Source organism: Pristiophorus japonicus, unplaced genomic scaffold, assembly GCF_044704955.1.
Source record: "Pristiophorus japonicus isolate sPriJap1 unplaced genomic scaffold, sPriJap1.hap1 HAP1_SCAFFOLD_627, whole genome shotgun sequence".
NCBI classification, from domain to species: Eukaryota; Metazoa; Chordata; class Chondrichthyes; family Pristiophoridae; genus Pristiophorus; species Pristiophorus japonicus.
In genome coordinates, this window is record NW_027254539.1 from 94,111 (window position 1) to 107,134 (window position 13,024).

A 13,024-nucleotide genomic window follows, 5' to 3' on the forward strand; every position below is an offset into this window, starting at 1 on the left:
TGATTGTGGTGGGACTGTAAGTGTCAAGGTGAGATTTATTCAAGGGCACCGATGCTGCTGGAATAGATGGCAGGTAAGTTTGAGATGACAGAAATGCCCTGTCTGTAAGGTTCTGCAAAACCAACCACGGAGACGTGGCAGGGAGAATGGGAAGATGCCATGTTTAAAATGACCAACTGCAGCCAACAGCCTGTAAACCGTGGAGGATGATGGAACTCTGGCCACGCTGTACAGTAACAGACAGTGTTGCAGGGGCACAGAACCGGACGGGGGATAAGCCAGCTACCGTAAGGCGGAAGAGTGTACATTCGGTTCTTCCAGGAAAATGGATACAAGCCAATTTTATATTTTTAAAACTACATTTCTCCAGCTTTTTGTGTAAAACCCTCACACAAGAGGCAACATGTCCAGGCAAAATCACCCCAGTAAAACACAAGACAACACAAAGGGTATCAGTTTGAATAATTAAACAAAGGCCCACAGGTCTGATGCAATCATTTTGGCCAGCCCAGACAGAGTGGCACCTCTGTCGAGATAGTGAACAATCATAATTCACCCCATCAGCGAGTGACAGGATACAGGAGGTGTGGCTAATCTTCCATTCCAGACAGATCGATACACATCGAAGTGCCATTCACACCCCATTTTATTCATGGAAGACCCAAGACAATGGCATGCAGTTTTGGCGCGAAGATGAACGGACTATAAGATAAGCTGCAAAAACACACTTGGAGGTTGGAGTCAGCTTTTTGCACTGAGTTGTAGGGTTGAGTTAAGAAGGTGGGAGTCAGTTTTCGTTGTGGTTGAGTTGAGTTAAAGGGGAGTTGAGTCAGCTCTTGACAGGCCCTCGCTCTGGGGAAGGTGTGCTTAACTCCAGCAGCTTTTTTGCTTAGGAGCCAACCGAGAGGCAAATAAAAGAAACCGACACAACATCGAGGAGGAAAACCGAACCGACCAACAACGTAAAACCCACCCCAGAGGGACCCCGAGCTGAAATAAGTGCCCCCAGAACCCCGGAGTTGATAGGATTGTGAGTATCGCCCAAACCCCCTCACAGACTCAATTTAGGATAGGAATTGGTAAGAAGGGTGGAAGTGGGAGGTGGGTTGTGTGTGGGTGGAATGTTTTAACCTCTTATTTTCCCCTTCCCTGTTGCGATAATTTTTCGTGTTGTTGAGTGAGATTGTGCCATTACTGCTATTTATGACCACTTCCTATGCCCTCTCTCTTTGTGTTTACTTTTCTAAATAAACAACATTAGCCATTTTGTACTCTTACCCACTGTGTCTGGTGCCTCGTTACTCACCCATCCTCATAAATCGTCCGTACAGAACCTCAGGGGAGTGTGGATTCGAACCCACACCCCAAGCGCCCCTTACAATGGTGACCGCGGCAGGATGTGCATTGAATGAAGGTGAAGAGACAGTAGGTCTTGGTGGAGAGTAGTATAAAATGGAGGGTAGGATTGCTAGGTATGTAACAGCAAGGATAAACTGCTCAAGGAAGTGAGTGCAGGCGCTGCTGAGGGGTGAATGGCCTGAGGATGCAGCAGCCAGGTGGACCCAGAGTAAAGATCATAAAAGATCAGTGGAAAAGACCAGCAAAGAAAGGGAAAAGCTGGATCAGGATTTAAAGTGGGAGAGGCAGGAACGAGAGAGAGATGGAGAAAGCTATCGCAACCACAGGGAGTACCTTCAGTCCCAGGTAACTGAGGGAAAAGGTTACGTCAGGGGACTGCAGGAGGAACTTGCCCAGGCTTAGAACCAGGGAAGGTTGGGAGAGGGTAAGAGTCTCCAGCTACTAGCTGCGTTTCAGGCGTGCCACAGCAGGGCAGAGGCGGATCATCGTTCCTTTCAGGAACAAATTGATTGGCTCACCCTGGCTCTGGCTGAAGCCAAAGCAGCCCTTATTCTAGCCGGAGCAAAAGCTCTGGAAGTGCCCGAGACTCGAATCCCCACCCGGCCTGACACCAAAGCTCTGGCCCTAGCTGAGGCAAAAGCCCTTGGCTGGGCTGAAAGCAAGGCACCCAGTAAAGGAGTGGTGTGCCTTATCAGCCCAGCTGAGGTGCGGAAGGGGGAGCATAGTGAAACAGGCTGTGGGGAGGAGGATAGGGAGGAAGAATCCTACAGGCCCTCTCCCACAGCCCCATTGGGGATCCCGGAGGAGAGGCAGGGTGAAATGCTGGAATCTAAACCTTCGGGACCAGCCCCAATGTGCCCCATCAGGCAGAGTAGATTCGGACCACCCGCAGTGGGTCAGGCTGAGGGTCCCCTACAGAACCAATACGTGCTTCCCCACAGTGCGACCCAGCTGCGGCAGATGGTGGCCCATGTGAATAAACTTACCCGAAAAGGAGACTCCTCTGTTCACTTTATGGAAGTAGAGCAGGTAGGAGACATAAATTACTGCGATGAGGCCGAACGGAGAAAACTGCTGCTGTTCTCACTGGACCCAGCCCTGTGTCAGGCTCTCTCTGCTGAGAGCAAGAGGGGTCAGCGAACAGTGGCCGCTCTCCAGGAGGATATCCTGGAGGCCATGCGGTTGAACGATGGCTGTCCGTTCGACCGGGTACAGGCCACTGTCCAGAGACCTGGGGAGACCCCCCCAGGCATTCACTGATCGACTGTGGCCAGTGTATGAGGAAACCAGTGGGGGGGAATTTGGACAGAACCCAGCTGGATGCACACCGACGTGGTCGCTGGCTGCGTGCACTGGTGGCAAACAGCCTACCGGAGTTGCGTGCCCAGGCCAACCTGTGGTTCGATTTCAGAGACCCCCAAGCCACAGAGGGGACAGTGCTGAGGCAGCTGACCCTCTCTTTTCGCAATGGCAGAATCGGGGGGGTGGGGAGAAACCCACCAAGGGGAAGGTGTGTGAGATCCGCCCCGGCTCTGATAAGAGAGAGTGGAGGCAAGAAGGGAATTGGCCGGCAGACAGAGAGGGGGTTTGCTACGGGTGCGGGAAGACGGGCACATGAGGAGGGAATGCCAGGATCCGAGGCAGAAAAAGAGAGGTCCACAGGCCCCAACCTCAGCCCCAGTCCCCACGGCCACGAGCTGTGCCCAGCCCTGCCGCCCCACTCGAGGGTCTCCTCGCGGCTCTGCAGGCACTCTTTACCCAGACTGGGAAGGTCGCAGCTGTGACCGGGGGCGAATTCCTTCAGGCCCAGACCAACACCCCCCAATGACTAGACCCCAAGAAACCCGTGTACCTCTGCCCGGTCACCTATGATGCGTGGAGCAGACCACGTGTCATGATGGGGGTTGAGGGGGTCCGGGGGGGAGTATCTGCTGGACACAGCGGCCTCGTGCATCCTGGTTCATGTAGACGACCTGACCACCTCACCCCTATCCAGTGGGATCCCCTACTGCCTAACCAGCTTCACTGGAGAAGAACGCAAGGGCTTCTTCTCCAAACCACTGCAGATACACATAGGCACCCTCCACACCATGTGGAAGTGTGTCCTTCTGCCGTGGGAGGGAGTGGGTAAAGGATCCTAGGGGCAGATTTCCTCAGCGGCCAGAAAATTCTGGTAGACCTGAGGAACCACTGTCTGTGGGGCACAGCTGACACCGGGGAGGGGGAAAGTACAGCAGTCATCCAGGGGAAACAGGGGAAGGGTTCCCTCTGCACTGTAAAGCCGAAGGAGGGATATGACCTCGGCGCTCTGGTAGACGGCACCCCGATGATCTATCAGGCATTTGTGCGGGCCAACCTGGCAGCATTTGCCAGGCATAAGCATGACTGTGGACGGGTAAATGGTGTCGAGGTCAGAGTAGATGGGGACCCCATGTCTAAGCCCCAGAAGCAGTATAATTTTCCCAGGGAGGCTGAAGCAGACCTAGAGGTCGCATTGGGATCTCTAGTCAGACAGGGAGTGTTGTGACCAATAGCCACACATGTGAACTCTCCACTTTGGCCGGTTAGGAAAACGGACAATTCTTGGAGGGCCATGGTGGACTACCGAGTCCTCAATAAAAATATCCCTGCCTGTACGCGCACAGTGGCAGCCGTAGCCGACCTAGTCACAGCCATCCCCGCGCCCGCAGCCGTCTTTACGGTGCTGGACATCTCGAATGGGTTCTGGTCCATCCCGCTGCGGTGGGAGGACCAGTACAAATTCGCCATTACATTCAAAGGACAGCAATATACCTGGAACTGTCTTCCCCAGGGCTTCCCGAGCATTTTTCATCAATGTATGGCCAACTGCCTGAAAGAGTTCAGCAGACCCAGACAGCTAGTCCAGTATGTGGACGACTTGCTGCTATTCTCCGATTTGGAGGAAGAGCATGGTCCCTGCTGGCAGAGCTGTTGGGACTGCTGCATGAGGAGGGTTTTAAAGTAAACCCTAAGAAAGCACAGATCGGTCAGACAGAGGTAAAATTCCTGGGGCTGACTGTGCGGACAGGGGAGAGAGCCATTGATGAGGCTAAGAGGAGGGCAGTTCAGGAGTTACTGGCTCTGACTACAGTTACAGGGGTGAGGTCGTTCCTGGGTCTGACCGGTTACTGCTGGGACTTCATTGAGGATTACGCAGCCATTGCAGCACCCCTACTCTGGCTCCCGCGCAAAGGCGTGGAGTGGGAGTGGGATGAGGACTGTGATGCAGCATTTACCCACCTCAAGGGAGAGCTGCAGAAAGCTCCGGCCCTGGGAGCGGTCGATGAGGGCGAGGAATTTTTCCTGGAGGTAGCAGCCAGCGGGGATAGCTTAAGTGCTGTGCTGATGCAACAGCAGCACGGCCAGCTGAGGCCGGTGGCCTACTCCTCCAGGGTCCTCACTGAGGTTGAGAGGGGTTACTCAAACTGTGAAAGGCACCTGCTGGCCACCCACTGGGCTGTGAAGTGGTCGCAGGTGTTTACAGGAGTGTCCCCAATCACCATCCTCACTGATCACACCCCCACTCAGATGCTGCTGGATGGGAGAATTAAGGATGGGACAGTGAGCAGCGCACGCATTGCTCGCTGGACCCTCCTGCTCTCACAGATGGATTTGAGAGTAAAAGGGATGTGTGAGCCCCGACTGGCAGCCAACATGCTGTACCCCGGGAAAGCCCACCGTTGCTCCGTTGAGGGGGTCTGGGACGACCGGGAGATCTATGTTGACGGGTCCAGCATGGTGGTAGCGGGGGAAAGGCTCACAGGGTGCGGGATTTACGATCCCCAGGCAGGCATTGCCAGGGCCATAAAGCTCCCAACCACCATGAGCGCCCAGCATGCTGAACTGTCGGCAGTCATGTATGTAGTCACCCACCCCGATGAATTCCCACGGCCTTATACTATCTGTTCAGATAGTATGTTCACCTGCAATGCCTGCATGGAGCACCAAGCCATCTGGTCCCGTCGTGGGTATACATCTGCAGACGGTAAGTCCATGGCCATAAAACCCCTACTGCAGCACATCATGCAGGCAGTAGGGACCGGGGCAGACATTTGCATTCACAAAGTAAAGGCCCATTACAAACATGAGCCCAGGGCTGCAGGGAACCAAAAGGCAGATCAACTGGCCAAAGAGGGAGCCCGAACGGGAGCCAAGTGGAACCCGCTCGAGGCAGGCCCCATAGCAGCTATCCAGGGTGGATAGGGGCACAAGGGAGCGCAGAGGTGGCTTTAGCCCCGGACCTCCAGCAGGTACAGGCACGAGATCCCGTCCTCAAGTCCGTCATGGACAAGCTGACTGCGGGAGAAAAGGTCGAAGGACCTTACGGAGGCACAGGCATCCATGTTAGGCAGAAGATGTTGTTTAAAGGAGAGCAGTGGATAGTGCCCCAGCAGCACCAGAGGGAGTTCCTTCAGCTGGCCCATGCAGGCCCTGGATCTGGACACCCCGGACCGGAGGTCACCTGGCAATGGGTGGAACAGGTCGGGTGGTGGCCCCAGCTCCAGGAAGACACTCGTGAATTTTGAGTGAACTGTCTTGTCTGTGCAACCAATAATCCAGATCCCCAGAAAAGAAAGGTGTCTCTAGGACACGCAAGGAGGATAGAGGGACCATACAATCAATACAAATCGATTACATAGAGCCCCTACCTGTGGCTAAGGGAGGGTACCGGTACTGTTTGATTTTGGTGGACACTTTCACAAAGTGGGTTGAAGTCTTCCCTTGCCGAACAGCCACAGCAGCGGGGACCGCCAGGATATTGGTTAGGGAGGTGTTCTCCAGGTGGGGACTTCCACAGTACGTGGAGTCCGACCGGGGGAGCCACTTCACGGGACAGGTCATGCAGGCAACCCTTAAGGTGCTGGGGATTGAGGGGAAGTGACACGTCGCCTACAACCCCCAGTCCTTGGGGCTAGTGGAGCGTATGAATAGGACCTTGAAAGAAAAACTCAGGAAGGAGACTGGGGATTCCCCGCAGAGGTGGCTGGAGCGGTTGCCCCTGGTTTTGATGGGGATCCGGGCCAGCCAGTCGAAAAGCATGGGGTATTCCCCATACGAGCTCTCATGACTGGAAGAGCTATGCGAACCCCCACCCATGTACTTGCCCCGGTCCTGACGAAAGCTCAGGTAATCGAGGTGAATAGGGACCGCTTTTGTTAGATCTCTTAATTTTCAATGAAATGCGAACACCGGTTGTAGGTTTAACGTAACTTTATTCTGGCAGCTGCAACAAGCTCTTGGCTTTAAGCCAGGCCTTTGTCCTTCTGAGACACATGGCAAAACATGGCTGTTTTTATACCTGATCAATTTACAGAAAAGAACTCGCCTTCTTTGACCTTATTGGCTCAATTGATATTCTGTTAACCTTTAATTGGCTCGCTGCCAAAGGTCCTGAAATGTCAAGTTGATTGATGACTTAATGCAACATGCTCCCACTCACATAGCAGCTCTGACTGAGGGTCTGTGCTTTCTCACAGCCTGCTTGTTTGAATTCTCTATCAGCTTTACCAAGAGTCTGTTGGAGCACCTCAAGCAGATTCACTGGCAGGCAGCCACTAACATGGGGAAGCAGCATCAGACCAACCGATTGCTGCTGGAACCGAGCAAACACCACGAGTGGCAGGTGGGGAACGAGGTCATGGTCTGCAACTTTGCCAGGGTGGGAGTCTTTGAGCCACTATACATGGGGCCTTACAGCATTGTCGACAAGGCAAGCCCCATGGTATACGCGGTCAAGATGCCCCGCCGGGTTAAATGGTTTCACATTAACCAATGTAAACTGTTTAACCCCAACAAGGCAAAACCTTGTGGGAAAGGGCAGCCCGGAGGGATAATCCCAACGGGAAGCCCAGGCCCCCAGCACACCACTGCAGTCCCACCGATCCCACCACAAGGAACAGTGAGTTGCTTCACAGGTACAAACTACCCACAGATTTGGGACCCACAGGAAGGGGGATTCCCACCTTACATATGGGACGAGGACTCACCTCCACCCGTTAGGAGATCCGCTCAGACTCCGCAGCCAAGGGTGCCACCGTCCCTAGCAGCCTGTTTTACTTTCCCGAGAGGCACTAGGGGAAAAGGGCTGCGCAGGGCAGGCAGCCAGTCACTGGACGTGACCCCGCTGCCAAGGTCTCCTGATGAGGAAGGGATTGTACCGGAGACAGGGGCCGCCGACAGTGAGGAGCCTGTCGGGGCTAGCCTAGCCTTCGGTGCGGACAACCCAGAGCCTGCAAGCGAGATAGTTGCGGCGGGTCCCAGCAGTGAGTGGTCCCTGGAAGAACGAGAGTCTCCTGACAGGGAAGGGGTTGTACCGGAGGAAGGGGCCGCCGACAGTGAGGAGCCTGTCGGGGATAGCCTAGCCTTTGTTGCAGACAGCCCAGAGCCTGCAGGAGAAAGGGTGGCGGCAGGTCCCAGTAGTGAGTGGTCCCTAGAAGAACTGAGGAAACGCTGTGAGAGTATCAGCTGCGAGTGGTTTCGGGTGGAACCCTTGTACAACCCAAAGCCCCCAGAGGATACGAGAGTCCCCGGCAGTGAGGAGCCTGCCGGGGGAATTTTCGTTGCTCCCGAGGGCAGTGAGCCATCCCTGGAGGGGATGAGGGGCTGTACCAGCCCAGAAAGCACCACCTGAAGCTCAGGGGACACCTTGACGGGGAGACAGAGGGGCTGCAGAGGTCGGTCCGGCCCAAGAGGCCAAAGGAGAGGTGGTCTCCCTCCTACATTCCCCCGCATAAAAGGAAAACCAAGGAGCGTCCCAGGGATTAGCACAGCCACCCGGGAAGGGTGGCAAGCAGGTTAAAAAGAAAAGCAGTCGGTGTGTACAGATATATATATAAGTTTTCTCTAGTGTAGTGGGGCTCAGGTGGCCTCTGCAATATAGGGAGTATAACAGTGAGGCTTTTGAGCCAATGGGATAGGGAGCCTGGACTTATTTTTTTTCTCTCACTCCTCTTTTGTGTAAGGTTTGTTTGTTGTTTCAAGTGTTTATTAGTTGAAACCCCTTGACTTCCACAGTAAAATTGCGATTTGTGGCCAGACCGATAGGCACACACAGTTTAAACCCGTGCAGGGGTACTGTGAGGTGTCGACAGAGTGGAAAATGGGGGAGGGATGAGCCAGGGGGCTCAGGGTTTTTGAACCAAATGAGGTTTTGTCTTTCAGAAGAGGAGCCAGAGATGAGGAAAATCCTGCTCCTGTGCACCTACATCAGAATGTGCATCGGCTACCGGGGAGAGACTGAAGAAGCCATTATTTTTGGATGCTCAGGGGGGCAGGCACCGACTGTCACCACAGGAGAAGGGACACCAGGGGTAGAGGGGACCGCAATATATACCCACAGGGGAAGGTGGCCAGGGTGGTTGGGGTCCAATTCCACGAGATACTCCAACCACCCCGGGGTCACGTATGGGGAAGCCTCAGTCTCCTGCCCCAGCATTGAGGTGACCGCATCCCGGGTTAGGGTAGTGGTTGGGAAGAGGGTTCGCCTGACCTGTAAGGGGCACATCCCGGTGGGAAGGTGGTGGTGGCTCAGGAAGCTGAGCAAGGACATGGGAAACCCGGCTGCAGATTGGGAGAGACTCGACAACAGCACCTTCGAGAAACAGCTCTCCTTTGAGAAATGTTCAGGACATTCTACGAGCTCGATTTTGGCTATTTGACCATCACGGGCACTCAGAGGGGAGTGAGTGTGTGTTGGGATAAATGGTGGGAGGCGGAGTTAGGAGTGTGTGTGGGGATCAGAGAAGATATGTCCAGCAGGCATCTCCATAGCATTCACCCGACAGTGGCAGGATGAAGGGGAGGGGATGGGATGGGACCGGAGCATGGTCGCATGCATAGTAAGCCATCCCAGCTCCATCCACGCCACCGAGTTAAGCGCACGCCCCAGACAGCCCCTGCCCACAGCCCTGACTGAACTTTGCTGTACCGTCTACAACCCAAAGACAACGTCAAACCAAAAAATACACAGAAGAGGGATCTGGAATTATGTTTTTACCGGTTTCAACACCGGTGCATCAATGATTAATAGCATGGACAATTATGTAGCACATTTCAGATACCACATTCCATTTTTACCAGAGCACCTGACAGATCTGTTCAAAGCAGCACAAAATTCCCAGAAACGTTATTTCACCCTACAACAAAAAAAAACAGTAAAATTGTGAGCCCAGTTAGCTGACTTAAATTCAAGGCCCTGGTGGGATTGGGGGTTGGACGTAGAGGTCCCGGCCTGGGACCGCATCCTCTCTCACGCCCTGGTAGCGGCACAGCTGATGATCGTAGCTGATTTGCTGCCGATCCGCTGCCAGCTTAGGAGAAAGGGCCGTCATTTAAAAATTGAGAAAGCTATACGGGAGGCCAAGTCAAAGGCCAAACGAAAAGGGAGGGCTAGCAAAATCTATGCAGTATGACGGGACTGATTGTACGAGCCGAATGTATTGCACTGTGAAGAAAAGTCTGTACCTTGTAAAAGGTCCAACCTCCCTATCTGTAATACTATGATGTGTGATACTATGTACTATTATGATTTTGGTGAAGGGTATTGGTTGAGAAGCATTTTTACATTTTCAGTATTGTATTGATTCCAAATGTATGAATACCATTGGTGTATTTTAATGTTTTATCGTGGGTTTAGGTAAGATTTGGGCAAGATTGGCTCTGTGAGAGGGAAAAGGTTTTGCTTCACATTTTGAAAACACCCTGAGACAGAGTGTTTTAACGGGGGACTGTAAGGTTCTGCAAAACCAACCACGGAGACATGTGGCAGGGAGAATGGGAAGATACCATGTTTAAAATGACCAACTGCAGCCAACAGCCTGTAAACTGCAGAGGATGATGGGACTCTGGCCACCCTGTACAGTAACAGACAGTGTTGCAGGGGCACGGAACCGGACGGGGGATAAGCCAGCTACCGTAAGGGGGAAGAGTGTATATTCGGTTCTTCCAGGAAAATGGATACAAGCCAACTTTATATTTTTAAAACAACATTTCTCCAGCTTTTCGTGTAAAACCCTCACAGAAGAGGCAACATGTCCAGGCAAAATCTCCCCAGTAATACACAAGGCAACACAAAGGGTATCAATTTGAATAATTAAGCAAAGGCCCACAGGTCTGATGCAATCATTTTGGCCAGCCCAGACAGAGTGGCACCTCTGTCGAGATAGTGAACAATCATCTTCATTCACCCCATCAGCGAGTGACAGGATACAGGAGGTGTGGCTAATCTCCCATTCCAGACAGATCGATACACATCGAACTGCCATTCACACCCCATTTTATTCATGGAAGACCCAAGACAATGGCATGCAGTTTTGGCGTGAAGATGAACGGACTATGAGAAAAGCTGCAAAAACACACAAGGAGGTTGGAGGTTGGAGTCAGCTTTTTGCATTGAGTTGTAGGGTTGAGTTAAGAAGATGGGAGTCAGTTTTCGTTGTGGTTGAGCTGAGTTAAAGGCGAGTTGAGTCAGCTCTTGACAGGCCCTCGCTCTGGGGAAGGAATGCTTAACTCCAGCAGCTTTTTTGCTTAGGAGCCAACCGAGAGGTAATTAGAAGAAACCGACACAACATCGAGGAGGAAAACCGAACCGACCAACAACTTAAAACCCGCCCCAGAGGGACCCCGAGCTGAAATAAATGCCCCCAGAACCCCTGAGTTGATAGGATTGTGAGTATCGCCCAAACCCCCTCACAGACTCAATTTAGGATAGGAATTGGTAAGAAGGGTGGAAGTGGGAGGTGGGGTTGTGTGTGGGTGGAATGTTTCAACCTCTTATCTTCCCCTTCCCTGTCGCGAGAATTTTTCGTGTTGTTGAGTGAGATTGTGCCATTACTGTTATTTACGACCTCTTCCTATGCCCTCTATCTTTGTGTTTACTATTCTAAATAAACAACATTAGCCATTTTGTACTCTTACCCACTGTGTCTGGTGCCTCGTTACTCACCCACCCTCATAAATCGCACGTACAGAACCTCAGGGGAGTGTGGATTCGAACCCACACCCCAAGCTCCCCTGACATGTCAATGATGAGAGAGATTGCTCCAAAGAGGTGACAGTGAATAGAGAGTTCACTGCAAGCACTTCCAAAGTGCATACAGCTCAAAAGTCTCTTCCAAAACCTGAAAGCTTCAGCTTCTGACATTGGAAAGTGAACAGCTGTGAAATGGTAGCTTTTATACCACTTCTGCAGCTGTCAACTAGCCAAAGCAATAGAGTACTGAGAACCTGGCGTGAAACACGAGGGACGGCAAACCTGTCAAAAGGTTGGTAAAATTGTAAATGCCTGCTTTTAAACCTCTTAACTAGCAATTTAATACCTTTTAATAATGTTAATTACTTGTCCTGCCCCTTGCTGACGGACTGCTATCCGAATGCAGATCTGACAGGTGAGAAATTCACATGGAGGTGGGTTCCGAGTGAGATCCTGACCCGCTGTCAATCAGGGCCATTTTGACAGTGGGCCCACTTCCAAATCCACACTTGCAGGGCTGGGAAGATTCCAGCCGTGGCCTCTGCACTCCTGAACAGAGCACATGAATCAACAGAGAGTACATTATTATTGCAGTGCAGTTAGGGCAATACATGTGACATGAATATACAGCTTGGATGTGACAATACAACAGACAAATGGTGTGTGAAAATCCAGTCCTGCCAGCACATTCCCACCATAACTTTGACATGAGTCCACCGGAAGGGCTGTAAATTATGCCAGGTATGATGGGCCTTGCATTGGAGTTTCTAATTGGCCTTTTGAGGGTGGAACTTCACCATCAATGCAGTACAGAACAAGTTTTGGGGTGGGCAAACCTTACATTTGGGTTCCTGCGTCTCTAACCATCAAAGGGACCCACCGTAGGTTGATCAAAGATACGCCTGACTCACCAATAGTCCGTGTGAGGACCCAGCCTGGGATCTTAGCCTAGACCCGCAAAGAAAATAATAATAATTAAAAATATATATTTTAAAGCAGGCCCCATACTAAGGGTGTTGCTGGGTGCAGATTGTCACCATGACATCACCTGGATCACCAGTGTTCAGCTAAACTCTATGGTCCCTTCAGCAGTTGGGCACCCAAAATACATCCCTAGTGGCACTGACACCTGCCATTGCCATGGAAATGAAGAAGCTGACCCCTGACCCTGTAAATTTTGCTGGGTTAGCTGTGGAGGTTCTGGGCAAGTGCTTCTGAGCAACTAAGCTGTGATGCTCAGCCCTGCGGACTTTAGGACATTGAAGCTCAGCACTTGACATGTATGCAAGTGTATGCATCTCATCATGGGTTTACAGGTTCCCCACATCAGTAAAAAGCTGATAAGAAGATTCTCATGGCTAATAGATTGCACTAGATGGGCCTTCCAGGGCAGCAATGCCTTCTGGAAATATGAACCTCCAGTGGCACTTTTGGCTCTGGGATTATAAACCAGTTTGGCTTTATTGGGACAGAACACATTTTCCTTAACAATACAAATTCACAATAAAAGCTAGTGTTACATAAAAAAACCAAAACAACAGCATTAGCTAGCAATTTTTATTTAACATTTATAAAACGCCATTAAAATATTAAAACATTCTCCGGTGCTTCAGAGGTGTGAGGAAAACAGGCACTGAGTCAACAGAGATTTAGGAGGTGGCCAAGTTTTAAGGA